The 27,500-nt window shown below is 40.1% G+C and overlaps 2 long non-coding RNA genes across 2 annotated transcripts in view; both read right to left on the minus strand.

The window, feature by feature from the left end:
* LOC135116401 (uncharacterized) overlaps positions 1 to 27,500 on the minus strand; it is a 118,725-nt gene that overhangs the window by 37,895 nt on the left and 53,330 nt on the right. The window lies entirely within an intron of this gene.
* Positions 245 to 2,825, minus strand: LOC135116405 (uncharacterized). The gene is made up of 2 exons (XR_010276298.1): positions 1,586 to 2,825; positions 245 to 908 (listed from the first exon to the last, which is right to left on the minus strand). It is a non-coding gene; the product is annotated as an uncharacterized LOC135116405 (long non-coding RNA).

A 27,500-nucleotide genomic window follows, 5' to 3' on the forward strand; every position in this document is an offset into this window, starting at 1 on the left:
CCGGTGGAGGAAACACAAAGACGCTCACTCTCATTCTAGATTTACACCTTCACCACCACCACCACCTCCATAAATAAAAAAAAAATAAAATAGACATAAATCTCTTGAACACGTGATGCCAGACCTTTTAGAAGATTAGATATATTTCTGGATAGTTGGGATGAGTGGACACAGGTTTGCAAGTCTTATACAAGAACTGCCGCCTTTGGACGGAGTAATAAGACAGTCTTCTGCGGAAGATAAAAAAAAGGAGGAATAGGAGGAAGAATACAGCAACATTCTCGCATGCATAGTTGAAGTTGAAGTGTGGATGTCTGAAGCAGCAGCCTTGCCTGGCACTTTCACAGTCAGTCCCCTGTTAGTGTACTTTCCTTTCATGAACCCCTGGAACTTTTTTTCCCTCTCTAAACACAGCCCATCACAGGTCGAACTTAGCCTGGTGCCACAGAAAGTTTGACCAGTCGTAGTTTACATATATATGTTTCTTCCTCTGATGGCGGTGACGCTGCTGTTTCTTCCTCCGATAACAGTGGTGGTAATTCTTTTTCTTTGCTTCTTTTTCTTGTTTTCTTCCTCTGATGGCGGTAATGCTGCTGCTGCTGCTTCTTCTTCCTCTGATGGCGTTGCTTCCTGTTCTTGTTCTTCTAAGACAGTTTGGTGGTCTGAATTGGTTGGTGATAGGGTATTCAGAGTGGGGATAGTAGGAGTACTGCACACTCACCTCCCTTGCTCCCCAGTCATAATTCAAGTCAGGTTGGTGGAAGACTGGGAAGGGTAGGGATGTGCTGCACACTCACCTCCCATGCTCCCCAGGTTACATTTGTAACATCAGTCAGGTTGGTTGTTTTTGGAGTTGCCGGGGTCAGTCAGTCAGGCCCAGTCAGTCAAGGGTAGTGCTACGCACTCACCTTGCCAAGATCAGAGGGGCGGTGGTGGTGGTGTGTACATTTGGAGTTGGTAGGATGAGTCACATTGGTGGTCAAAGTCAAACTGGGAGACTGGGAAGTGTAGGGAGGTCCTGCACATTCACCTCCCGTGCTTCCCAGGGGCGGTCAGGATGGTGGGTCTTTGGAGCTGCCAGGAGGAGTCACGGGAAGTGCTACGCACTCACCTTGCCAGGATCAGTTGCCAGGTTGGGGAGTACTGGTGGTGGTCGGTACAGTTAAGTTGCTAGGATGAGTCAGCTTGGTGGTCAAAGTCAAACTAGAAGGCTGGGGAGAGTAGGGAGGTGCTGCACACTCACCTCCCGTGCTTCCCAGGTGGGGTGGTGGTCTTTGGAGTTGTCAGGGTCAGTCAGGTTGGTATTGTTTTATTTTTATTATTTATTGTTGATTGCCAGACTCAGTCATTTTATTGAGGGGGAAGTAGGAGTTTTATTATTTTTACTTTATTTTTTTTTTGTTTTTATTTATTTATTTTTCATTTATTTTGGGAAGGGTAGGGATGGGTAGGGAGGTGCTGCACACTCACCTCCCATGCTCCCCAGGTTACATTTGTAACATTTGTCAGATTGGTTGTTTTTGGAGTTGCCGGGGTCAGTCAGTCAGTCAGGCCCACTCAGTCAAGGGAAGTGCTACGCACTCACCTTGAGGTGGTCTGTACATTTGGAGTTGGTAGGATGAGTCACATTGGTGGTGGAAGTCAAACTGGGAGACTGGGAAGGGTAGGGAGGTGCTGCACACTCACCTCCCATGCTCCCCAGAGTCCGTCAGTTTGGTGGTCTGTTGCCAGATTACAGTAAGATTTGTAGGTCAGTCAGGTTGGTTGTTTTTATGGTTGCCAGGGTCAGTAAGGCAGGTGGTAGGGAAGTGCTACGCACTCACCTAGCCAGGACAGGGTAGGATGTAGGGATGTATGGATCAGGGTCAGAGTGGGACACAGAGTAGGAGGTACTGTTGGTCTGTACATTTGGAGTTGTTCTTTGAAGTTGCCAGGATGAGTCAGGTCAAACTGGGAGACTGGGAAGTGTAGGGAGGTGCTGCACACTCACCTCCCATGCTCCCCAGGGCCAGTCAGTTAGGTGATTACATATCTGTAAGTCAGTCAGGTTGGTTGTTTTTGGAGTTGCCAGGGTCAGTCAGTCAGGGTCAGTCCAGGGAAGTGCTACGCACTCACCTTGCCGAGATCAGAAGGGTGGTGGTGGTGGTGGTCTGTACAGTTGGAGTTGCTCTTTGGAGTTGGTAGGATGAGTCAGATTGGTGGTCAAAGTCAAACTGGGAGACTGGGAAGGGTAGGGAGGTGCTGCACACTCACCTCCCGTGCTTCCCAGGTGGGGTGGTGGTCTTTGGGGTTGTCAGGGTCAGTCAGTTGGTATTGTTTTATTTTTATTATTTATTGTTGATTGCCAGACTCAGTCAGTTTTATTGAAGTGCGACTAGGAGTTTTATTGTTTTTGTTTTATTTACTTATTTTTTTTTACTTATTTTATTATTATCTTTTTTTATACCTATATATATTTTATTTTTTTTAGTCTGACAGTCCGTAGACTTGGGGAGAGAAGGGAAGTGCTGTGCACTCACCTCCCTTGCTCTCCCGAGGTCCGAGGTGGTAAGGAGGTTTTTATTTATTTTTATTTATTTATTTATTTTTATTTATTTACTTTTTTTTTGCGTGGTTGGTTAGGAGACAAGGGAAGTGCTATGCACTCACCTTGATTCTTTATTTATTATTTTTTTCTATCTTTTGCCGGAGACAAGGGAAGTGCTATGCACTCACCTTTATATTTTTTATATTTTTTTCCTGTTAGGTGAAGAGAAGAGAAGTGCTATGCACTTACCTTTATTTATTTTTTTCTTTTGTTTTTTTTATCTTTTTTTTTTTTTTTTTTTTGCCTGGTAGTCCGTAGACTTGCCAGGGTTAGGTAGGGGAGAGAAGGGAAGCGCTGTGCACTCACCTCCCTTGCTCTCCCGGGGGCCGGTAAGGCGGTGCCTTCCTCCCCTGGGGAGGGGTAGGGAGGTGCTGCGCACTCACCTCCCCTCCTCCCCGTGGGCAGTTCCATCACACATGGTGATGGAGGGATGCTCTTTCAAGGTTTTTGTGAGTTCCGAGAGGGGGGTTCGAACCTACGCGCCCCTCACTTCCCTCACGCCAAACTCCAAGTGCATCACTCTACCCACTGGGCCACGAGGGCCCTTTTTCTTTTTTTTAAAGTTGGTCTATTTCCCCATCTTCCCCATCTTTTTTGTAAAGTTGCTCTATTTAACCACCTTATGTTCACGCCAGTATGTATTAAAGAATTACGATGTCAATTATTTTCATGACGTTATTTATTTATTGTATTTTGTATGGGATATGACCGCTGGCATCCCACACACACTGGGTTCCCAAGACTGTCACTACGCCATGAAACCCCAACGGTAAACAAGATATATTTGAACACATCATTTCCCTTCCTGTGTTCATGCAGCACCAAAAGTTCAATAAGAAAAACTGCTGCTCATTCTAATGTGAACGTTCATCCCACAGTGATAATTAGATAACTGTTGACTTGTGGGAGTACGAGTATGTCGTGGAGTACAAATAGCAGTAGGTAAGATCAGAGAACTTTACAGAGGCAGGAATTCCTTGGTTATGGAGCAGCCTTCTGGAACCCTCCCCTGTGCTGCACCACCACCACCAACAACAACAATAACAACAACACACCATTACACCTGTCCATCCTGCAGCACGAGAATGACTCAGCCCAGAGAACCACGGATTGCTTTATTCGTAATTCACGTCCACTCTCAACATAGACATCAATCAAATTATGTCACTGAAAAAAGTTGGTGAAGCACTCACTTCTTCACACAGGCTTTACTACCTATCAGCAGGATGAAAGCTTCCGACTGGGAGGAAGGGCGGCGTCGGGAAGGATTAAGAGAGAGAGGGTAGGGGGGACCAGCGGAGGCTGGAAGTGTGGTTATGCTTCATAGGTATAAAAAAGAATACTGCATGAAAAAGAAGAAAGACCTGTGCCCCTCCCACCCGTGCTCCCCGCGTGAGGCGAAACGTAGTGAAGTGGTACTGTTGTTGTTGTTGTTGTTGTTGTTGTTGTTGTTGTTATCATTATTATTATTATTATTATTATATATTATTAATTATTATTATTACTATTATTATTATCATTAAAATTATTATTATTACCGTCATCATCGTCATCAGCACCATCACTGTAGTGTAGCTGGTTTGTGTCCTTTTATTTCCGCGTCGTATCTTGTAAGCTGTAAGTTTTAATAGTTCAGTATTTGTAACGATGGAGACCTTGTTTTTTATTCTTTATGCTCTGCACGGTGTCATTGGCATTTACATCTATATTTTCTAGTGTTTTTTTTATGTTACTTATGTACTGAATCTATTTGTTTTGTAGAATTTATTTATTACCATACAACTTGATTTTCGCTCAAGTTAACATTTATGTAGATTTACTTATTTGTGTTGTGTAGGATACTTTCTTCTTAAGTGTGTTGAGGTTTGTGTTTTTCTTCTTTTATGTTCACTAGGTAACGGTGCACACAGGAATTATAAATGTTACTAATAATGATAATACTGATTATGGATGACAAACTAAACTGATGAATAAACATCGAAAAATTCATTTTAATAAAGCACATTTTGCATAGTGCTTTATAAGAAGCGCTGCGCACATGGACTTTAGAGATGCGATGTACCTTAAACTTAAAATGAAGCCCTAAGGCAGAGTGAGTGGTGGGTGGAACTGAAGGCAGTACACTCAGGGTTCCCAGATTACTGAAGCAGAAAAAGGCCAAAGCTAACAAAAAAAATCAGACAAAACGGCCAAACGCACTACAAAAAGACCCAAAAACATGCAGTAAAAAAACCCAAAGTTTATATTATTCCACTTCAGAATTTACCAAATATTACACGATGTGTACTGAGCACTGGGCTATAGCGGACTACTGGAGTGGCGATCTGTGTATACAAGTGCCACGTACTTCGTCAGTCCTTCGCCTGGGCCAAAAAACGGAAACGAATTCAGAGAATTCAATTCCAGTGTGAGAATACCGACAGTGGAAGAGAGTTACTTGTAACGGTATGTGCTAGGCAACTAGGCCTAAGGCCATACAGCTCCCGACGCCTCATCTGAAACCTGACCCCAATGCAATGTACACTAACTGAGATTGGTGGGTTCAGGAGTGAATGCAAAAATATTAACAACACATTATGAAAACGTTCTTGGCACAAAGAAGTGGCCGTGTTCATGACGTGTACCATATACCTACGTCCCTACTTCATAACCATGGGGAAGGACTTTCGCTCTGCAGGCATTATGTTATTGTAGCAGCAATGTCATAACAAGCTAATCGTTATTATTCCACACACTTGACCTTTGCTGAATATCATTTAAGTATTTTTTTCCTCATATAAAATTAATCAATGAGTGCACGCGGGCCACACTAAATCAACTGGCGCGCGGGCCTACAGTTCAATCACACTGCTCTAGACATTTTTCTTTCCCACTCGACATAAATATAAACAACCAGAACGATCGCTTTTGGGGGATGGAAAACGAGTTTACCAATGACTCATCATAACAAAATATACGGTACTACCATAGACAGCACCCTATCAACGTACTCCTGGCTTGTTCATGAACACAGGTAGCTGTTGATAGGAAGCCTTAAATTACATCAGCCGCTAAAAAAAAAAAAAAAAAAAAAAAAACACGCCAGAGTTCAGCCGTGGACTCGCGCGTCATCAGCATCATCACCCAGTTGATTTGTCCAATTTTCCCTTATTGTTATTCAATAGCAATAAGAGAAAATGGGAAAAACTGCAAGGATAACCATGGTAACAGAAGGAAAATAAAGGAAAACATACGCGCACTTGACAACTTGAAAAAAAAGTTTTGTCTTAGGTGGCGGTGAACAAACTTACCATATTAAATAAACTTGTTATGGCCAAATGGAGCATATATAAGCACCATATCTAAATAATAATAATAATAATAATGTAATTCATGGCAAACCAGATATCCTTAGACCAAATGCATGAAAAAAGCCAAAAATTATGTTTTGGCCTAAAAAAGGCGAATCTGGCAGTCCTGATCTCCGACAACGTGACGTCATGCGCGGAAAATTGAAAAAAAAAAATTGTAACAAAAGTGGGCTTGCTGGGTTCTCTATACTGTGCCTGGCGCTTTCAAGAGAGGCATCAGTCAATCAGCTTGATGGGGATTTGCTTTTAAATATTTGTCTCTTTTATTTTTGAATGATTCAATAGTATTGCTGTTTAAATTTCGGCAGGAAGTTTATTCCATATATTTACTATACGATTAAAGAAGAAATGTTTGGCCTCGTGGGATTTAAAAAGTTTGGGTATAATCTTGAAGAGGAGGAGGAGGAGGAGGAGGAGGAGGAGGAGGAGGAGGAGGAGGAGGAGGAGGAGGAGGAGGAGGAGGAGGAGGAGAAGGAGGAGGAGGAGGAGGAGGAGGAGGAGGAGGAGGAAGAGGAGGGGGATAATAAAAACAAAGTCCAAACAGCAAAAGTTCCTGAGGTCTGTACTGGGCTGTTTGGGTAACTACTCTACGCTAACTAGTGGAAGAGACAAACAGGATAACACAGAAAGAGGAACCAAACGAATACAAAAGAAGTCCAAACAGTAACAGACCAAGAGGTCCTTGTAAGTCTGTTTGGGTAACTATTCTACTCTATTAGTGGTAGAGAAAGGATAGCACAGAAGAAGGGTCCTTCCATCCCCCACCCCCTATCCCTCCAGGCAAGGCTCACCTGAAAAAGGAAATGGTACCATGTTGTACAGAAAAAAACAACATGGAGTGTGAGAGGAAACTAAGAAAGACAGGAGGACTACTTCGACCACATACAATCTACATGCCAGCACGGACAGTACGGAGTGAACGTGTTCGTTATTCAGACATGAACAATGACAACCGGGAATTAGTGTCTACATACTTGTCAAGACAGGTTTTCAATGAGTGAACAGTACCTGAGTTAACGACGCTTGATGGAACACAATTCAACATATTTATGACACGATTGAAATAAAATGTTTGGCTTCATTTGTTTGAAATCGCTTACCTATTATTTCCTATTGTTTCTTGTAATATTAGAAATGTTGAATCTTAGGAAGAATTCCGGTCTGATATTTGTGAAAGCCTTAAAAGTTTAGTAAAGCAATATCAGATCCCCTCTTAGCCTGCGTTTGGAGAGGGAGAATAGATCTCGTTCTTTAAGGCGTTCCTTGTAGGGTTTATTGCGAAGCCTTCGAGTAATTTTCGTTACTCTATTTCGTATTGTTTTTGTTTTTATAATCTCTCAATATTCCTTTTATAACAGGATGACAAAAACTGTACATTGTATTCAAGATGAGGACGTACAAGTGAGTTGTACAAGGTGAGATTTTTTTTTTTTTCAGATTGGAAGGTGAAAACTATTAATTTATTGGCAATTTCAATGACTTCGTTGCATTGTTTGCTTGGTTTAAGACCTGTTGTCATTAAAGCTCCCAGATTTTTGTCAGGATCCAAACTTTTGATGGGGGATTACTTTTTATAATTTTCCTGCGGATTGCTATTTCCAATATTTGATACGTGGCATTTATCAAAATTAAAGTTATAAGCCACGTTTCACACCATTCAATGAGAGTGTATGCATCATTTTGCAAAATTTGACGCTGGTTTGGTGTCAGTCTTGTTAGCAATTTTAGTGTCTGTGAATTTTGACAGTTTACTTCTGATTCCTTCGTCTATGTCATTCATATATATTATGAAGAGGATCTGCCCTAAGATTGAACATTGAGGAACGCCACTGCTTACATTAACCCAATTTGAAGAATTAGAGTTTCTGGTGACCCCGCTCTACAATATATATTGTACTGTCAAAAAAGAAGAAAAAACGAAAAAACAAAACAAAACAATAAGGAAGAGGAAAGAAAAAAAAGGTAGAATAAGTAAAAAGAAAGAAGAAATGGAGAAGATGAATGAAGTATGGAGAATAACAAACGATCATACTACACGGGAAAGGGAAGATAATTGTCACTTGATATCGAGGAAACCGAGGAAACACAAACAAGGACACAGGACCCAAGCACTCCACAACAGGAAGACGGCCATACAACCTGGGAAGGCAGCCTGGGTCAAGGAGGGATTAACGGTAATGATAGCAGGGGCAAGGCAGAGAAAGGATTTGAAAGGGAAAGTAGGCCAGGAGGCGTGAGGCACCAAGAAGGACAAGTCAGCCTACGCCCACTTAACGCTCCGCCTCCAAACTGCCCCTACCCTCTGACTGGCTTCTGTATCAAGCACCACGCCTGTGGGCGGATCACATGCATAGATGAGCAATGTGAATAGTAGATACGTAAAATGTTATGAAAATTACGATAGTTTTTTGAGGGAAACAGGCAGTCCCAAACGACTGTATATTATAGCGTGAAACAGTGGAATAATTCAGTAGCGGAGAGTTGCGGAGAGTAGCAGACACAGACCCAGAGGTTCCACAGGGCCTGACCAGAGAGGGGTCGAGATGGACGGAATAACTTGAAAGTAAGTGCAGTTTGAAAGCGTATTAATGCAGTCTATAAATCAATGATCTTATTAAAGGAGGAGCAGGATGTTTAACTGATGTTTTATGTTTGTCATGACAGGTGTGTATGATGTACGAAGATTTACTCAGTCATGGAATGTTTATAGTAAGTGATGTGTTGCTGATATCATGTGTGTTTTTCTAACTGAACATTAATGGCGCCGACTGAATATTTGTTGTGTTTGAGCATTTCATATTGTCTGTGTTTTGCACGATGACTGCGCTGATCAGTGAATATGTTGAAGAAATACAAGGTAACACTTAATAACTTTGAATGATTTGAAGATGAATGCGAGTGAGAAATTTTGAGTTGTAAGAAATGTAAATAGTAGTTATTAATCAAAATATGAATATGTTTGTGAGTTTTCCAGTAGCCTTTATAAACCAATTCCTCGCAACATCTCGGACCACGACACGTTAATCACTACTCGCTGTTTGCGGTCTGTCAACCAATCCTCTATCCTCGCAGCGAGGTCACCTGATATGCCGTGAGCTTTTACTTCATGTAGGAGGCGCTTATGAGGAACTTTATCAAATGCTTTTTGAAAATCAAAATAAACTATATCTACTGGCCTGGTATTATCACACATATTATGTAAGTCGTGAAAAAAGTCCAGTAAATTCGTTAAACATGAACGTTTACTACTAAATCCATGTTGAGCGTCCTTTATGATACGGTTACTTTCCAGGAATTCTACTGTTCTATCCCGTACCATTGATTCCACAAGTTTATCCACTACAAGTAACGGTGTCACACAATTAATAATAATGTGTATTGTATTTATAATGCTTCGCCTAGTTACCAATACATGTACATGTACATGTATGTACACATACATAATGTAGATAATGTATTGCATAATGTAGTGTAGATAATGGGTGTTGGTGGATAAAGGTTGGGCGGACATGATCACGCCACCCTACGTCACACACAGGAGGATGGAAGGAGGACGAGGAGGAGAAGGAGAAAGAGAAAGAGAAAGAGAAAGAGAAAGAGAAAGAGCAAGAGCAAGGGCAAGACTAGGAGGTGTAGGTGGTGGTGGTGGTGGTGGTGGAGGAATATACAAAGGAATATACAAAGAAGACGAAACAGCAACAGACCCTGTGGTTCTTACTTGGTTGTTTGGTTAACAATTCTACGCTATTAGTGGGAGAGACAGGATACCACAGAAGAACTCTCTTCCCCATCCCTCCTGCAGAACTTGGGAGGAAAAGGGAAATTATAACATTTGTATAGAAAAAAAAAAACATGTAATTTGAGAGGAAAGTAAGAAAGAGATGATGTCTACTTCTATCACATCTAGTCTTCATACGGTCCTATTTTTATTAGTGATATCTGATGAGGCGTTTCCTCTTCCTTAAACATGCCTGCGTGGGATACATGTTTACTAGATGACTATAGTGATGGGTTAGTTGCCCAGCAAGGACTCGATTCCTTATACCATTATTGTGGCGGTGTCAGCAGTAAGTCGCCGAGGAACCTGGCCATCACCAAGGTCTCTTTAATGTGATTAATTTTCTTTGTTGTGAATTAGTTGTTTTTCTTCCTCAGTGAAATATACTCTCACCAGATGACAGATGTAATCGCACCGAAAGACTAAATATCCGCGGTAAGATTTTTATGAGGAGGTGAACAGTGACAATCGGGGATTTGACATCAGATATTTATCAAGGCGATTTTTAAATGTTGCTATCGTATTCGAGCTGACTGCGTTTGAGGACAATTCTTTCCATATATATATATATATATATATATATATATATATATATATATATATATATATATATATATATATATATATATATATATATATATATATATATATATATATATATATATATATATATATATATATATATATATATATATATATATATATATATATATATATATATATATATATATATATATATATATATATATATATATATATATATATATATATATATATATATATATATATATATATATATACGAGTATATATATATATATGTATATACACACACACACACACACACACACACACACACACACACACACACACATTATGCTTCGAGTACTCGTATAAAATAAAGTTAGGCCTTTCAAGGTTTTCACATGCTTTTTAGCTGGTCCGATACGCGATTCGCTTAGTGAAAATCCTCCATACTACATACTAATTAATAAAATATAATATAAAGTATAAATTAGAGTATTCAACTTCAATAGCTCAAGCAGAAGCAGCAGAATTATTATTATTATTATTATTATTATTATTATTATTATCATTATTATTATTATTATTATTATTATTATTATTATTATTAGTAGTAGTAGTAGTAGTAGTAGTAAAAAAGAACAAGAACAAGAAAAAGGTGATGAACAACATAAGAACATAAGAACATAAGAAATAAGGGAAGCTGCAAGAAGCGACCAGGCTTACACGTGGCAGTCCCTGTATGAAACACTCCTACCTATTTCCATCTGTTATCCCCATCCATAAACTTGTCTAATCTTCTCTTAAAGCTCTCTAGTGTCCTAGCACTAACTACATGATTACTGAGTCCGTTCCACTCATCTACCACTCTATTCGAGAACCAATTTTTTCCTATCTCCTTCCTAAACCTAAATTTTTCAAGCTTGAACCCGTTATTTCTTGTTCTACCCTGGTTGCTGATCCTAAGAATTTTGCTTACATCTCCCTTGTTATAACCCTTATACCACTTAAAGACTTCTATCAGGTCCCCTCTTAACCTACGTCTCTCTAGAGAATGTAAATTTAACCGCTTCAACCTCGCTTCGTAAGGAATACTCCTCATCCCCTGTATCCTTTTAGTCATTCTCCTCTGTACTGATTCTAATAGACCTATATCTTTCCTGTAATGTGGGGACCAGAACTGCACAGCGTAGTCTAGATGAGGTCTGACCAGCGCCAAGTATAACTTTAATATTACTTCCGGCCTTCTACTTTTAACACTCCTAAAAATGAATCCTAGTACCCTATTTGCCTTGTTTCTGGCTTCTATGCATTGTTTCCCTAGACGGAGTTCAGAGCTAACTATAACTCCTAAATCTTTCTCGTACCCTGTACCTACCAGAGTTTGGGTGTTTAATGTGTACCTATTGTGTGGGTTTCCTCTACCTACGCTAAGCACTTTGCATTTATTGATATTAAATTGCATTTGCCATCTATCCGTCCATTCATTCATTCTATCTAAGTCTGTCTGCAAGGCGATGGCATCCGCTTCTGACCTAATTAATCTACCTATCTTTGTGTCATCCGCAAATTTACTAACATCGCTACTAATTCCACTATCCAAGTCATTGATATATATTAGAAATAATAATGGCCCTAATACTGATCCCTGTGGCACCCCACTAATGACATGACCCCACTCGGATTTCGAGCCATTTATTAGCACTCTCTGTCGCCTGTTACCAAGCCATGACCCTATCCAACCTAACATCTTCCCATCTATCCCGTGCGCCCTAACCTTTCTCAGGAGCCTTTGATGGGGCACCTTGTCGAATGCTTTACTAAAGTCCAGATATAAGATATCATAACTATCACCATTATCTACTGCCTCGTAAACCTTACTGTAAAAACTTAACAAGTTTGTCAGGCAAGACTTCCCCTTCGTGAAGCCATGCTGTGACTGATTTATCAAGTTATGTTTGTCTAAATGTTCCCTAATGATCCTGGCTATTATTGACTCTAACATTTTACCTACAACTGAAGTTAAGCTGACAGGTCTATAATTAGACGCTAAAGTTTTATCCCCTTTCTTAAAGATGGGTACTACATTAGCCTGCCTCCACATTTCTGGTACCTCACCCGACTCCAGTGATTTCCTAAAGACAGAAACTAACGGCTCACTAATAATCTTTTTACATTCCTTCAGTACTCTGGGATATATTTCATCAGGTCCTGGTGACTTGAACTTTTTTAGCCTATCTATCTCCTGCTCCACTATCTCCCTAGTTATGGAAATATCCGTCAGCTTCTCATACTCATCTGCTCTAAACACCTGTTCACTATCTGGCATATCCTGCATGTTTTCCTGAGTGAAGACAGTTAAAAAATAATCATTCAGAAGTTTACTAATCTCCTCCCCAGAACTAACCAGCTCCCCATCTGCTGCCTTTAATGGACCTACAGTATCCTTATTTTTCGTCCTGTATACGTGATAAAATCCCTTGGGGTCCGTCTTCGCCTGGCTGGCTACCTTTAATTCATAATTGTCCTTAGCTTTCCTCGTTAACTTCCTGACTGTTCTAACTAATTCATTATACTGTGTCCTTAAAACTTCCTCACCTGCCCTTAATCTCTTATATATACTTCTCTTACGCCCTATATAATGCTTTAACCTAGCAGTCATCCATTTAGGGTCATTTTTTTGTGATCTTATTGTTTTATACGGGATATTTGCTAATTGACCTGTATGAACTTTATCTACGAAATATTTATACAATTCATCTACATTTACTTCACCTAAACCCCTCATCTCGTTCCCTACCATCCTCTCCCCTCCCTCATCAACTCGCCTCGACCTTACCTCTCTCATTTCAGCATGACCTGACATTCCAACATACTCACGCCTATCTCCCCCCTTCCTCTTTCCTCCTCCCTTCTGGAGCCTCACCTCACCTCCCTCATCCTGCCTTATCTCTCTGAACTCCGTCCCTGACCTGACCTCACCCTGCATCCCTTGCCAGTCCACTCCTTGGAGGTACCTTTTTAATTCTTCAAAATCTGCTCTCCTAAAGTCAGGTATTTTACTAGTGTTTTTATTTCTAACAGTTTCTTCCCATTCTAGATTGTACCTAATTTCCCTATGGTCACTGTTACCTAGCTGTCCTCCAACCTCTACCTGCGTGACTGCTTCCTCCCTGTTAGTAAGAATTAAATCTAGAATATTATTCCCCCTTGTGGGTTCTACGACTACCTGTTTTAAAAAATTATCCTGAATTACCTTAAGGAATTCCTCTGCTTCCTTGTTACCCACAATCAGACTCCAGTCGATATTCCTAAAATTAAAATCCCCTACCACACATACCTGACTGTACCTGCCTGCTCTATTTAATTCCTGCCACAGTGAGGTGTTAATTTCCTCTGTACTGGTCGGTGGTCTGTAAACTACCCCTAGTACTACTGACTGTGATCCTTCCTTAATATCTACCCATATCGACTCTGCTTTGTTATCTGTTTTAATTCTATTGTTCATACAGCACTGTAATGTGTCCCTAACGTATAACGCGACACCTCCTCCTCTCCTGTTTTCTCTATCTTTATAGAACATTGTATACCCATCTATCTTAACCTCTGGATTAAATACTTTTCCTGACATATCTAACCAAGTTCCAGTTAAAGCAATGATATCAAATTTCTCTACACTCGCTATTCCTCTAAGCAAGTCTATTTTATTCAGAATACTTCTACAATTTGTGTAGTAAACACTTAAGCTATTTCTCACCATCCCTAAGCTAGCTTCCTTTCTAGATTTAAATAATTTGCCCCTTGCCTTCTCCTCACTACCCCTTCTTCCCTCCCGACTAACGAAAAAAGTGCTGGAGTGCAGTTACCTCCCGCTCGAGTGTTTCGGCCAAAACACGAACACCCTGGCGTGACAAATGCACTCCATCCCTGGCGTACAAGGTGTCCCTGCCATAGAAAAGGTCCCAGTTGTCGATGAACGTCCATCCATTACTCCTACAATGATTCGCGAGCCTGCGATTCACTGTAATAGCCCTGGACAGCCACTCAGCACCAACTCCCCTCCTCGGCAAGACACCACATACCACGGGGATCCCACCCTTGTCCCTAATCCTGTCCAAAGCCTGTCGAAACCTCCTGATAAGCTCCTCACTCCTGACCTTACCAAGGTCATTCCCTCCCGCACTGAGAAAAACAATGGGCTTGGTCCCATCTTTTTCCAAGCACGTGTCTATCCTATCAGCTACCTTCCCTATCCCGGCCCCCGGCAAACACACCCTCGACCTACGCTTCCTATCCCTAGCACAGAACGCACTATCTAAGTGCCTAACCTGACTATCACCAAACACAAGCACTCTACCTTGGGGCAGGGTAACTGCATCTGCCCCCTCCTTCTTGCCTCCTCCAGCCCTGTCCACCTCCTTCTCCTTCCCCTCCTCCAGCACATTGAAGGGATTCTTCGTCTCCACGGAAGGTGCCCTGAGCACCTTCACCCTCTTGGCTCCTCTGCACACAACCGACCACTGCTCCTCCGTCGCCTTACTAGGTAAGGTGACGGTGGGGCACGACCCTCCCACAGGTGCTGAGATCCTCTCATAGAACTCAGCCTGCAGGTCTGAGATCCTCTCACGAAACTCAGCCTGCACCTCCGAGATCCTTCGATGGAACTCAGCCTCCACCTCTGAGACCTTCGCAACGAAGGCCTCGAGAACAGGAGAACTAACACAACCTGTCGACTCAGCAACACAAGGCGCCATGTCTACACTAGCCAGCTATATTAGCGTCAGGTCACTGCTCACTAAACACGTCCGTTCACTAGGAACCCTGACCTGAGACTGAGGAACCCTGACCTGAGACTGATGGTTCTACTACTACTACTACTATCTATCTATCTATTTTTTGTGTAGCAAGATATAATAGTAATGAAAACAACAGCGTCACCAACAACCACAGCGATAACAAAGGCATCAGCCGACACACTGGGAGCAATGTTTCAGAGCTATGCAAATGGCAGCTTGCAAGACGAATGGCTTAATTAATTATTATTATTATTATTATTATTATTATTATTATTATTATTATTATTGTTGTTGTTGTTGTTGCTATCATTACCATCTAAAAATGATTATTAGAACTAAGATTATTACTATTGTTATTCTCAATATTATTAAGATAATTATTATTATTATTATTGTTGTTGTTGTTGTTGTTGTTGTTTTTATTATAATTATTATTATACTTGCTATTAACATCTTGGGAATAACAATTAGTACTAATACTCATTATGCTTACTCTTATTCTTATTGGAGAGAGAGAGAGAGAGAGAGAGAGAGAGAGAGAGAGAGAGAGAGAGAGAGAGAGAGAGAGAGAGAGAGAGAGAGAGAGAGAGAGAGAGAGGGAGAGACCGTCAAGATAATGATGAGGACGATGACGAGAAACGGAGGGAATGAGTGGAACGATAAGTAAGTTCTTAAAACGAACTTAACACTACTACCACCACCACCACCACCATCACTACCACCACCATCACCACCGCTGCCTCAGAATCCACACCAGGCCCTGATTTCCTGGTACTTGTACGTAGTGGAGTATTTACATTAATTACCTTCAAAAGTGCTGGCAACGAAACAGAAAATGTTGTCCTCTTTGGAAGAAGACGTGGAGACAGTTGAAAAAATAAAGAGGTAGAAAAAAAAAGGTGTATGGGAAGAATCAATTAAAAAGATGAGCAATGAAGAGAAAATGAGGAAAAAGGTCATTTCATTATGCAAGCCGAAAGAAATACGTAATAACATAGTGAATAATGAAAACGAATGAAGGGAAATACATAAATGTGAAATATAATTAAAGAAAAACACTGAAAAGGAAAGCGAGATATTTAAAAGAGAAAACAAAAGATTAACAAGAGTAATGACAAATAATTAATATAAATAACGCAAGGAAAAGTCGCATGAAAAAAATAAAAAAATAAATAAATAAATAGGAATAACAGTACAAGAGAATATAAAACAACAACAAAACAAAAAGCAAAAGAAAACACAATCGTAGAAAAGCAAAGAAAAAGAGACTTAAGCGAAACTCAGAAGGAAGACACCAGTAATTTTTTTAAAATTAATCCATTTCATCCTCTCTCGCACCAATGCATGATCGTTTTTTACCCCAATAGAACACCAATGTTAATAAAGAGAGGGAAAAGGAAAAAAAAAAAAAAACCGGCACAGGCATACTTTTCTTACTGTCGCAACATGTATGTACTCGTATGTAATAATGACTAACTCCCGTGAATGTAATCCAGTCAGTAGAGTTACGAAGGTTACAATAAGTTGATATGTGCCCTCCCCCTTCACTCTGGCCTTGTGGACCTCACACACAAGGACGCTAAATGGCAGTCATATCACATTATCTTATCCTGCATTACCTTTCACATGTGCTGCCTTGCTTCGCCTTCCGCCTATAAATCAATTAACGTTCTATGAAGAATGAATTCCTCGGGGCTTATTACACGGCGATATCAAGGCAAATATGACCTTCTATCTATCTGTCTATCCATCTACTTATCTGCCTATCTAACTTTTATCTATCTACCTATCTATCTATCCATCCATCCATCTGTATCTCTATTTTCTCTCCTCATCCACTTAAACTGTGCAAGGTTCCACTGTTAACTAAAGCGAGAGAGAGAGAGAGAGAGAGAGAGAGAGAGAGAGAGAGAGAGAGAGAGAGAGAGAGAGAGAGAGAGAGAGAGAGAGAGAGAGAGAGAGAGAGAGCATTTAATGAAGTTTAAAAACTCTCCTCTCTCAACACACGAATAACGTTCCTCAGAAAAATCCCACACACGTTTTCTTTCCACAGATAAAATCCGAAATGACTTTTTTTCCCTCTTACAAAAAAAAAAAAAAACTCTTATACTCACGTGCAGCAATGTATACAATAAAGAAACAGCATAAAATAACAAAGTAATGTTAGAAAACAAAGGACAGGAAAAGTATATGTATTAGATATAAGTAATAAGCAGAGAATAAATAAATAAATAAAAAGACAAAATAACAATATAACATAAGAATACCGAAGTACAGTCTTGTCTCATAAAATGTCATAAGAAATAAATATGAAAGAAGGAACCGTCATATTTACTTTTTTCATTGTCTGTGTTCTTCAGCGCCAATGAAATGTCGTAAAAAATATATAGATTTTTATCTGAGGTGACAGGAAAGACACATTCCCTCTCTCTCTCTCTCTCTCTCTCTCTCTCTCTCTCTCTCTCTCTCTCTCTCTCTCTCTCTCTCTCTCTCTCTCTCTCTCTCTCTCTCTAAGTAGGCATCACCCATTTTTAGCACTTAATTTCATTTTTTTTTCCTTTCAATCTGCTACATATTTTCCCACTTTAGTGCTTTATTTCCTCATATTTTCCTTGTTCATTACCGCAGTTTTTTTTTTTTTCCAAGTTAAAGCATGCTACTTCCACTTTCCACTTTCTTCTTATTTGTTTATGTATATTGCTCTTCAACCATCCTGTGTTTCTTCACTTACCTACCCATTCGTCGATGTTTTATCTGTATATATCTCCCTATCTAATACTTCCACCTTCTTATCAATCAACGGGGATTTATCAACATATTATCCCACCTATGTACTATTATCCCTGTCTATCTGTCTGTCTGTCTATTTATCTAATCTACTTTCTATTTACTGAACTGTCTATCTACCCATCTATATATATTTATATCTACTTATATAGCTATTCATTTATTCATGTATTTATCAATCTATCTATCCATCCATCTGTCCATCTATATATCAATCTATTTATCAGCAAGTCGATCTATTTAACCATTTACCCATCCAGCCATCTATCTGTAAATCTGCCTGTTCAACCAGATACCTATTCATTAATCAATTCGTCAGACCAATAACACATTTCTCTATCTGCGCCTGAACATACTCACCGACCCATCTCCCCGCTCACCGCCACTGTACCGAGATAATGCACCCTCAATACACTCCTATACTCGGCGGCGGCTAGGCAACGCTATTTCGACATGTTCCACTAAGCATCCCTGCTTATAAGGGGAAACAAGGCCCTGCTAATGCTATGGGACTGGAGGAGGAGGGGGAGGAAGAGGAGGGGCGTCTGTTGCAAGCATTATGTCGGCGAAAGGAAGGATGGAACGTAAGGGAGAGAGGATGAAGGATGGTGGAGCGAGGAAAGAGAAGAGAGGAATTCTTGAAAATGGGAAAAGTTGAGAGTAAAGTGTGGTGGTAGTGGTGGTAGTAGTAGTAGTAGTAGTAGTAGTAGTAGTAGTAGTAGTAGTAGTAGTAGTGGTGGTGGTGGTGGGGGTATAGTTCGTAATTTTTCTGTTCTTCCTCCTTAGGGTGAATTGTAGATTTTTTTCACTCTACTAAAAATTGTACGTTTTTTTTTTGTACTTTGCACAAAATAAAAAAAAAATCAACATTTCCGAAAAGACGGTATTGAAAAGAAAGTAAGCTTCTTCACTTGTCTTATTCATTATGACGTAACATTCTGAGGTAATTTGTGCGTCCAAAGGCACAGACAAAGGGGTGTTTGAAGTGGATGTTTTTACTAATGCTGTTATTACCCTCCTCCTCCTCCTCCTCCTCCTCCTCCTCCTCCTCCTCCTCCTTTTTTTTTTTGCATAGGAATAATAATAGAATCTCACATCATTCTTTCCAATCAAAACGCAGCCAGTTTTTCCCACACTGCACGATGGTTTTCCCACGCCAGCACAAGCACGAGGGCGTGTCGGTTTGGCAGAAGTCATACACTGCTCTAGCTTACTTTACTAAAGGGTAGTTAATATAAATTAATTCCAGTATTAGGGCCATTGTTATTTCTAATATAATATCAATGACTTGGATAGTGGAATTACTAGTGATGTTAGTAAATTTGCGGATGACACAAAGATAGGTAAATTAATTAGGTCAGAATCGGATGCCATCGCCTTGCAGGCAGATTTAGATAGAATGAATGAATGGACGGATAGATGGCAAATGCAATTTAATATCAATAAATGCAAAGTGCTTAGCGTAGGTAGAGGATCCCCACACAATAGGTACACATTAGACAACCAAATTCTGGTAGGTACAGGGTACGAGAAAGATTTAGGAGTTATAGTTATCTCTGAACTCCCTCTAGGGAAACAATGCATAGAAGCCAGAAACAGGGCAAATAGGGTACTAGGATTCATTTTTAGGAGTGTTAAAAGTAGAAGGCCGGAAGTAATATTAAAGTTATACTTGGTGCTGGTCAGACCTCATCTAGACTACGCTGTGCAGTTCTGGTCCCCACATTACAGGAAAGATATAGGTCTATTAGAATCAGTACAGAGGAGAATGACTAAAAGGATACAGGGGATGAGGAGTATTCCTTACGAGACGAGATTGAAGCTGTTAAATTTACATTCTTTAGAGAGACGTAAGTTAAGAGAGAACCTGATAGAAGTCTTTAAGTGGTATAAGGGTTATAACATGGGGGATGTAAGCAAAATTCTTAGGATCAGCAACCAGAGTAGAACAAGAAATAACGGGTTCAAGCTTGAAAAATTTAGGTTTAAAAAGGAGATAGGAAAAAATTGGTTCTCATATAGAGTGATAGACGAGTGGAACGGACTCAGTAATCATGTTGTTAGTGCAAGGACATTAGGGAGCTTTAAGAGAAGATTAGACAAGTTTATGGATGGGGATAATAGATGGAGATAGGTAGGTATATTTCATACAGGGACTGCCACGTGTAAGCCTGGTCGCTTCTTGCAGCTTCCCTTATTTCTCATGTTCTTATATTCTTATGTTCTGTGTGTGTGTGTGTGTGTGTGTGTGTGTGTGTGTGTGTGTGTGTGTGTGTGTGTGTGTGTGTGTGTGTGTGTGTGTGTGTGTGTGTGTGTGTGTAGTTCTTGTACTTCTTTATTGTTTTAAGACAGTACGATCCCTTGCCAATCTTCAAGTAGTAAAAATAAAAGAAAAAAAACACTAACGTCACAGTAAGGTAAAATTCCCTCACGAATCCCTTTACTAACACCGTAATATTACAGGAAATGCATCATACACATCCTTTTGACAACAATACATGCTGCTCCCAACCAATGCACAATATTCCTCCATCACTGTTTACTCTTTTATTCAATCTCCCTGATATAAATAAATCTTTCTTGGCATCAGGTCAGGTCAGCAAGTCGCCCTGACCTCCTTAGCTTTTTCACTGAGACCACGGAGAGAAAACAAGACGGCGCGAGCATCGGAACTTGCTGAGCCTCACAGTACATGCACACACAGCACAGAAGAGCATGCTGGCACAGGCAACACCGTCTTAGCCTCCTTGTTTACACGGGACTGAGCACAGACCTCCACTCACTAAGTCTTGGGGTCGAGGAAGGCAGGTCATGCTCTTCGTGCAAACATAAAGATAACATAGACATCTAGGGCGAGATACTATGTGAGGGGCGCCCCGCCAGCGTCTCCGCGGAGAGAAGCATGCATCTTTTTAAATAATTCTTTTAATTATATACTCCATATCAAAACAGTACACAGTATTTAATTCAGACACTGAATCAAACGATTGACTTGGGGGGGAGAGAGAGAGAGAGAGAGAGAGAGAGAGAGAGAGAGAGAGAGAGAGAGAGAGAGAGAGAGAGAGAGAGAGAGAGAGAGAGAGAGAGAGAGAGAGAGAGAGAGAGAGAGAGAGAGAGAGAGATGCCACATACACTATAAACAGAGACAAAGAAGGCAAGACAGACACATACACAGAAAGAAAGGCAACCAGACACAAAGAAGGTTCTTTCAGACAATGCAGGTCTTCGCGATTCTCTGTTCCTTCCAATACAGTGTCACTATTAAGAACATGAGGTGAGACTACTGCCTCACTCACCCCGAGTCATTAAGGCCACGCTGAAGGTCTCACATTTTGAGGGCTACGCATTGAGAGGCCTCCAGGGACCTCTTCAGGAAGATGAATGGTGACGGTGGTAGTGGCAGTGGTCATTGTAGTACTTGTAGTAGTAGTAGTAGTAGTAGTAGTAGTAGTAGTAGTGGTGGTGGTGGTGGTGGTGGTGTGTTGGTGGTGGTGGTGGTGGTGGTGGTAGCAGTAGTAGTAATAGTAGTAGTAGTAGTAGTAGTAGTAGTAGTAGTAGTAGTAGTAGTAGTAGTAGTAGTAGTAGTTGTTGTTGTTGTTGTTGTTGTTGTTCCTGTTTTTGTGGAAGGAAGTAAAAGCAGCAATACCAACAAGAGCAGCAAGATCACCGGCCAGTGTTCTTTCAGTGTTAATTCACATCTCAGTCCTTTATGTATTGTTGTGCCGGCGAGGCAAGACGCCTTGAGGAGCGCCACGCGCCAGCATTCCTTCCCGGGCTGGTTTTCAACCTACGTCTGTCTTCACTTGTTAAATATAAATGTGTAGCAAGAAAGACAATTACCGTCTTTCCTTCAGTATTTAAAACTATTAATGTCTTTATACATTTGGCATCTTTTAATACATGCTTCAATTTCTGGCATTATTTTTATTTCCTGTTGTACTTTGTACGTTCATTATAAATGAAATATACTCGCAAGTATGAAAATTTGCGATAAAACTAGCATATAACAATTTTTCTTTGTTTTTTCTTGCTTTCTGGAAGCAAAGGCAATTCCTGGAGAATTAGGAATCCCTGTTCTCTTTCTTCGTGCCGGTGGAGGAAACACAAAGACGCTCACTCTCATTCTAGATTTACACCCTCACCACCACCACCACCACCACTATAATGGTTTTATAGTGTTTTGTTCACTTAAGTTTCAGGTCTTCCTATGAAACTATTGAGTGTAGCTTGAGTTGTTGATGGCAATCGGTTAGCTACCACATTCCTCACCCTTCACACACCTGCTGTTGTTTCTTGTTAAATACAGCCTGTGTTTATGAGGTTAACAATATTTTTAATTAGATTACCGACACTGATACAGCGTCAAACTTAAAATGAATAGTCTTAGTAGTTTACATTAGAACAAGAGGAAATAACTTGAAATAAAAGGAGTTCTTTTATTTATTTATTTTTTTTTTCACCTAAAGACAACCACAACATTTGAATTCACAAAGGAACACAAAGGAAGAGCATACAGCACCAAGCCTCTAGTCTCGTATGCGTCTGTTTCCATGTTTCATAAAGAGAAGTACAATGCAAGACAAACCTCCTCTCACCAGCAGAGCATCGCGACACTGAAATGGCCACACCAGCATCTAGAGACAGAACCGCAAGAGACAAGTGACCGGGTCGGGAGGGACACTGCACTGATCTTCCATTACAACAGATCCTTTATATTCAAGCAGGCCAGCAGGGGAGAGCAGGAGAGAGTACACACGCGAGGTGGAAAATTCTACGTCGAGACGGGCAAATATTAACTATGGGTGAAGGTCGTTAGTCAAATAATGATTAATTTCACATATTAATAATATATATATATATATATATATATATATATATATATATATATATATATATATATATATATATATATATATATATATATATATATATATATATGGGTTAGGTAGGATTGGTGTAACGACCACTGGTCCAATGTCAATTGGTCCAATGCGATTTGGTCTAAAACCACCTCGCCCAAAAATACGATTGGTCTAAAGAGAAGATTGGTCTAATACAACTTGGTCCAATGCGAATTGGTCTACTATGCATTTCAGGGACACTACAAATAGGTAAATACAAATAGGTAAATACACAAACACACACAAACACAAAATGGAAAGGTGTAATCACTGTGATTTGTTTTCGAGTCTTAATTGTGTAACTTGCAACCTATGGTAATATTTCATCGTGTTCATATGTAATGTAAATAATGTTATTCAAAAAAATATATATCTAGTTCTTATAGCTAATATTATCTATAGATGTAAGCCGTAATTGCTTAGCATTATAATACATTATGATGATCAAAACTGACACATTGAGCGAAGCCTCATAAAGTTTCAAAAGGACTGCGTGTGTTTGTGCGTGTGTTGACTCGTCATAGTTAAAAGTGACTGCCGTCTATAAATTACTCTACGCTCGTAATTCACCACTTGGTCTGCTGCGGGTCTCTCTCGATGGATTTCTGCTAATAAGACTCCGAGAGACAGCTGTGTTTGTGTGTGTGTGTGTGTGTGTTATGCATCGCACTTGGCACGAGACTTCTGTCTTTAACATGAAGCACGTGAGCTTTGATAGCTGTGTCAGAGTGGGCCTCGCGGCCAGTCCGTTTCCAGTGGGGCTACTTACGTAAGCTAATCTTCCCCGAGGGGGAGTGGGGAGTTCTTCAGTTCACCACCCCGAGAGGCGTTTGATCAGAAGCTTCATATTTTGTTCCGCACACCCGAGACTCACTCACACACTTTAATTTCACTGTTTCATGAACGTCCCGGAATAATTTGCTTTAAAGGCAAGTGTTTAAACTTTTTCGAACCGCTTTACATTGCTTCGCTCACGAAGTGTTATTCGAAGTTTACGTGTACAACAGCACTAGTCTATCCGCCTAAGCCCTTTAACATGGAGTCGTCTCTCTGCAAAATTGTCATTTCCGAAAGAGGAAAGGAAAAGCTTCCAGTAAATGGCTATTTGTTCACACTGCGCACAAAGAGAGTTCAAAAGACAAGTGGCAAAGAAACATTTTACTGGAGGTGTGAAAGCAGAACATGTAAAAGAACTGCAGTAATTCATTATGAAGATAATAGCCATATTCTAAGACGAGAAAGTGAGCACACTTGTGGATCTGCTGAAGCCAGTCGAGTTGCTGTAGTGAAAGTTTGTAATACAATCAAACAAAGAGCTACTGAAACCAGAGATAAGCCTTGCCAAATAATTCACGAGTTATGTAGTTCAGTGGATTCCTCTATCGTACATTATACTGGGAATAAAGGAGCTCTCAAGAAACTCGTAAGCAGAGTGCGTAAAGAGAGACCAGTAGAGCCAAATAATTTGGATGATCTGTCTGTTCCAACTGAGTAACGAAACACATTAACTGGTGATCAATTTTTATTAAAAGAAACCAATATTGGTGATGACAAGATACTGTTATTTACCACCTGTTTTGATTTGAAGAAACTTGAAAATGCTCCATTTTGGATAATGGATGGAACATTCAAGACCGTCCCTACTGATTTCAATTAACTGTACACAATTCACGCTCCCACTGGACCACATGAGAGGAGTCGCGTGTTGCCACTGGTGTGTGTGCTAATGTCACGAAAAAAACACAGAATGCTATATCCAATTATTCCGTGATCATCTTGATTATGCTGCAGAAAACGAAATCTACCTTTCTCCTGAGATGATAATCACCGACTTCGAAACTGGTGTAAATGCAATTAAATGCGAAATTCCTGGAACAGCTAACAGGTGTTGCTTCTTTCATGTGGGACAAAGTATCTATTGAAAAATAACTTCATCTGGATTGAAAACGTTATAAGACACAGATGAAAACTTTTTCTTTAAAGATCCGACAGATGGCAGCACTAGCCTTCTTACCTGCCAGTGAAATCGAGGATGGATAACTACAACTCAAGGGCGCAATTCCAGATGAAGCCATTTCTGTTATCAATTATTTCGACGAAACATATGTTAGGGGAAAAATTCGGAGAATATTACGAGGTCAAGAAATCCGATCTCCTCTTTTTTCCAGCATCATTATGGTCAGTACACGACAGGATAGAACTTGGTATACCAAGGACTCAAAATAAAGCAGAAGCATGGCATCGGCGGTTACAGGTGTTAGTAGGGTCTGCACATGTCAGAATTTTCAGACTTATTAACAAACTGCAAAAGGAGCAAAAGAATGGGGAAGAACAGACAAAGCATCGTTCGAGGAGAGTCTAGAATTAAGCTAAAGAGGAAATACATTGAACATGAACAAAGAAACTTAACCGTGTTTAACGAGAAACAAAACTATGGTGTTTTAGATTATCTCCAAGCACTGGCTCATAATTTAAAATTTTAGTTTTTTTTTTTATTATTATTTCTATGCATTTTAAAATATTTCAATAAGAATGTCATACTACTATGTTTGTACTTGGTCTATACTTTAAACTAATCGTCTATAGACCAATAGGTCTATTAGACAAATAATTTTAAGGTTGAGTTGTTAGAAATGTAAATAATAGTTATTAATTAAAATATGAAAATGTTTGCGAGTTTTCCAGTAGCTTTTATAAACCAATTCCTTGCAACATCTCGGACCACGACACGTTAATCACTACTCGCTGTTTGCGGTCTGTCAACCAATCCTCTATCCTCGCAGCGAGGTCACCTGATATGCCGTGACCTTTTACTTCATGTAGGAGGCGCTTATGAGGAACTTTATCAAATGCTTTTTGAAAATCAAAATAAACCATATCTACTGGCCTGGTATTATCACACATATTATGTAAGTCGTGAAAAAAGTCCAGTAAATTCGTTAAACATGAACGTTTACTACTAAATCCATGTTGAGCGTCCTTTATGATACGGTTACTTTCCAGGAATTCTACTGTTCTATCCCGTACCATTGATTCCACAAGTTTATCCACTACAAGTAACGGTGTCACACAATTAATAATAATGTGTACTGTATATATAATGCTTCGCCTAGTTAGCAATACAAGTGTATGTACACATGTATGCATAAGTGTAGATAATGGGTGTCGGTGGATAAGGGTGGGGCGGACATGATCACGCCACCCTACGACACACACACACACACACACACACACACCATGGAACTTCACACAGTCCTTTCACTGCCACTGATAAATAATCGGTAGCATCTACATTATATTATCTAAGTATTCTCCAAAGTTAATCTCTCTCTAATGTATTTCGCCGTGCATAATTTTTAGCTATAAGTAGTTTGTCCCTTGCCTTATTTATGTAATTAGACAGCTATAACTATGAATACATTCATGTTCTATGAGTGCGGTCAACCCGCCCATATTTCTACTGTCAGCACTCTCTGAAGGCGCTAAGCGTCCCTACAGCCGGGTCCGGCACTCTCTTGCCAGGGTGTAACGCTGCACCACGTAGAGGACATCCCTTGTCCCGTACACGCCACACCCTTCTCCCAGAACTCTGTACATATATCTAAATATACATATTTTTAAACGTTCACTTTTGACATTCACCTGAAAACCAGAGAAACTCACCATGAGTGACCTTAACTACTACATAAAGGTAAGAAACTAATGAACAGTGTCCAGGGGTAATTGATAATTCAACCCCACTAGAACACACAGATGTGAGGATTATGGGACGCTAGTTTTGAGACTGAGATTTGTCGCCTTTTCAGAAGATAGGTGTAACATTACCTAGTTTCCATTCGTCTAGGACTTGCCGAATGTTTAATGATTTCTTCAATAATATGGATAGAGGCTTTGTAAGCTCGTTTTTATCCTCCTTCAATATTCGTGGGGAAATTTTATCCGGTCGTGGTGTTTTCTTTATTTTAATTTCATTAATCGCATCTAAACTTTCTTTTTCTTTTGAAGTACACGTGCTCAAAAACGCGGTGTTACTTAGGGCTTCAATGTGAGGTAGATATTCAGAATTCTTTTCTGTAGCGAATATGGATGCAAAGTAGTCGTTTAGATTCTCAGCCATTTGGATTTCACTGTCAGTGTGTTTGCCATTTTTCAAGACAAGAGGGCCAATTATAGTGGTTAATACTTTTTTTCTTTCTAATGCATCTAAAGAATTCCTTGGGATTTGTTTGACATGAATTATCAATATGAAGTTCAATGTGTTTCTTACTGTCTCTTATAAGTTTTTACAATGACGCCGCAATCGATCATGTTCTGCTTTGTCATCGTTATTTTTGGTGTCTTTGTATTTATGACAGGCGCTTTTCTTTGGTGAGAGGCTGTAAACGATAGAGGAGGAGGAGAAGGAGGAGGAGGAGGAGGAGGAATACATAGGAATACAAAGGAAAGGCGAGTGACAGGCCTTGCGACCTATGACGAGGTCACTCGTTCACTATACTACATCTACAATAAGCTATATACTTAGTACGAGGCAAGGATAGAACAGGAGAGGCTCCTCCCCACCCACCACTCACTCCAGCGTTACCCGGCAAGAAATAAAACGAAAAGTTCACCCCGATTCCTGAGAGGAACAATCGGGGAAATTTATATAGGAAAGATGGGAAAAAGAAGAGATCTACCGTAATACTGCTATCGCTACAAGAGGGGAAAAAAAAATGATCGGAAACTATTTTCTTTATAAAACTTACCTAATTTACTTTTGAAGGTAGCCACCGTAGTAA

Source organism: Scylla paramamosain, chromosome 31, assembly GCF_035594125.1.
Source record: "Scylla paramamosain isolate STU-SP2022 chromosome 31, ASM3559412v1, whole genome shotgun sequence".
Classification (NCBI taxonomy): domain Eukaryota; kingdom Metazoa; phylum Arthropoda; class Malacostraca; order Decapoda; family Portunidae; genus Scylla; species Scylla paramamosain.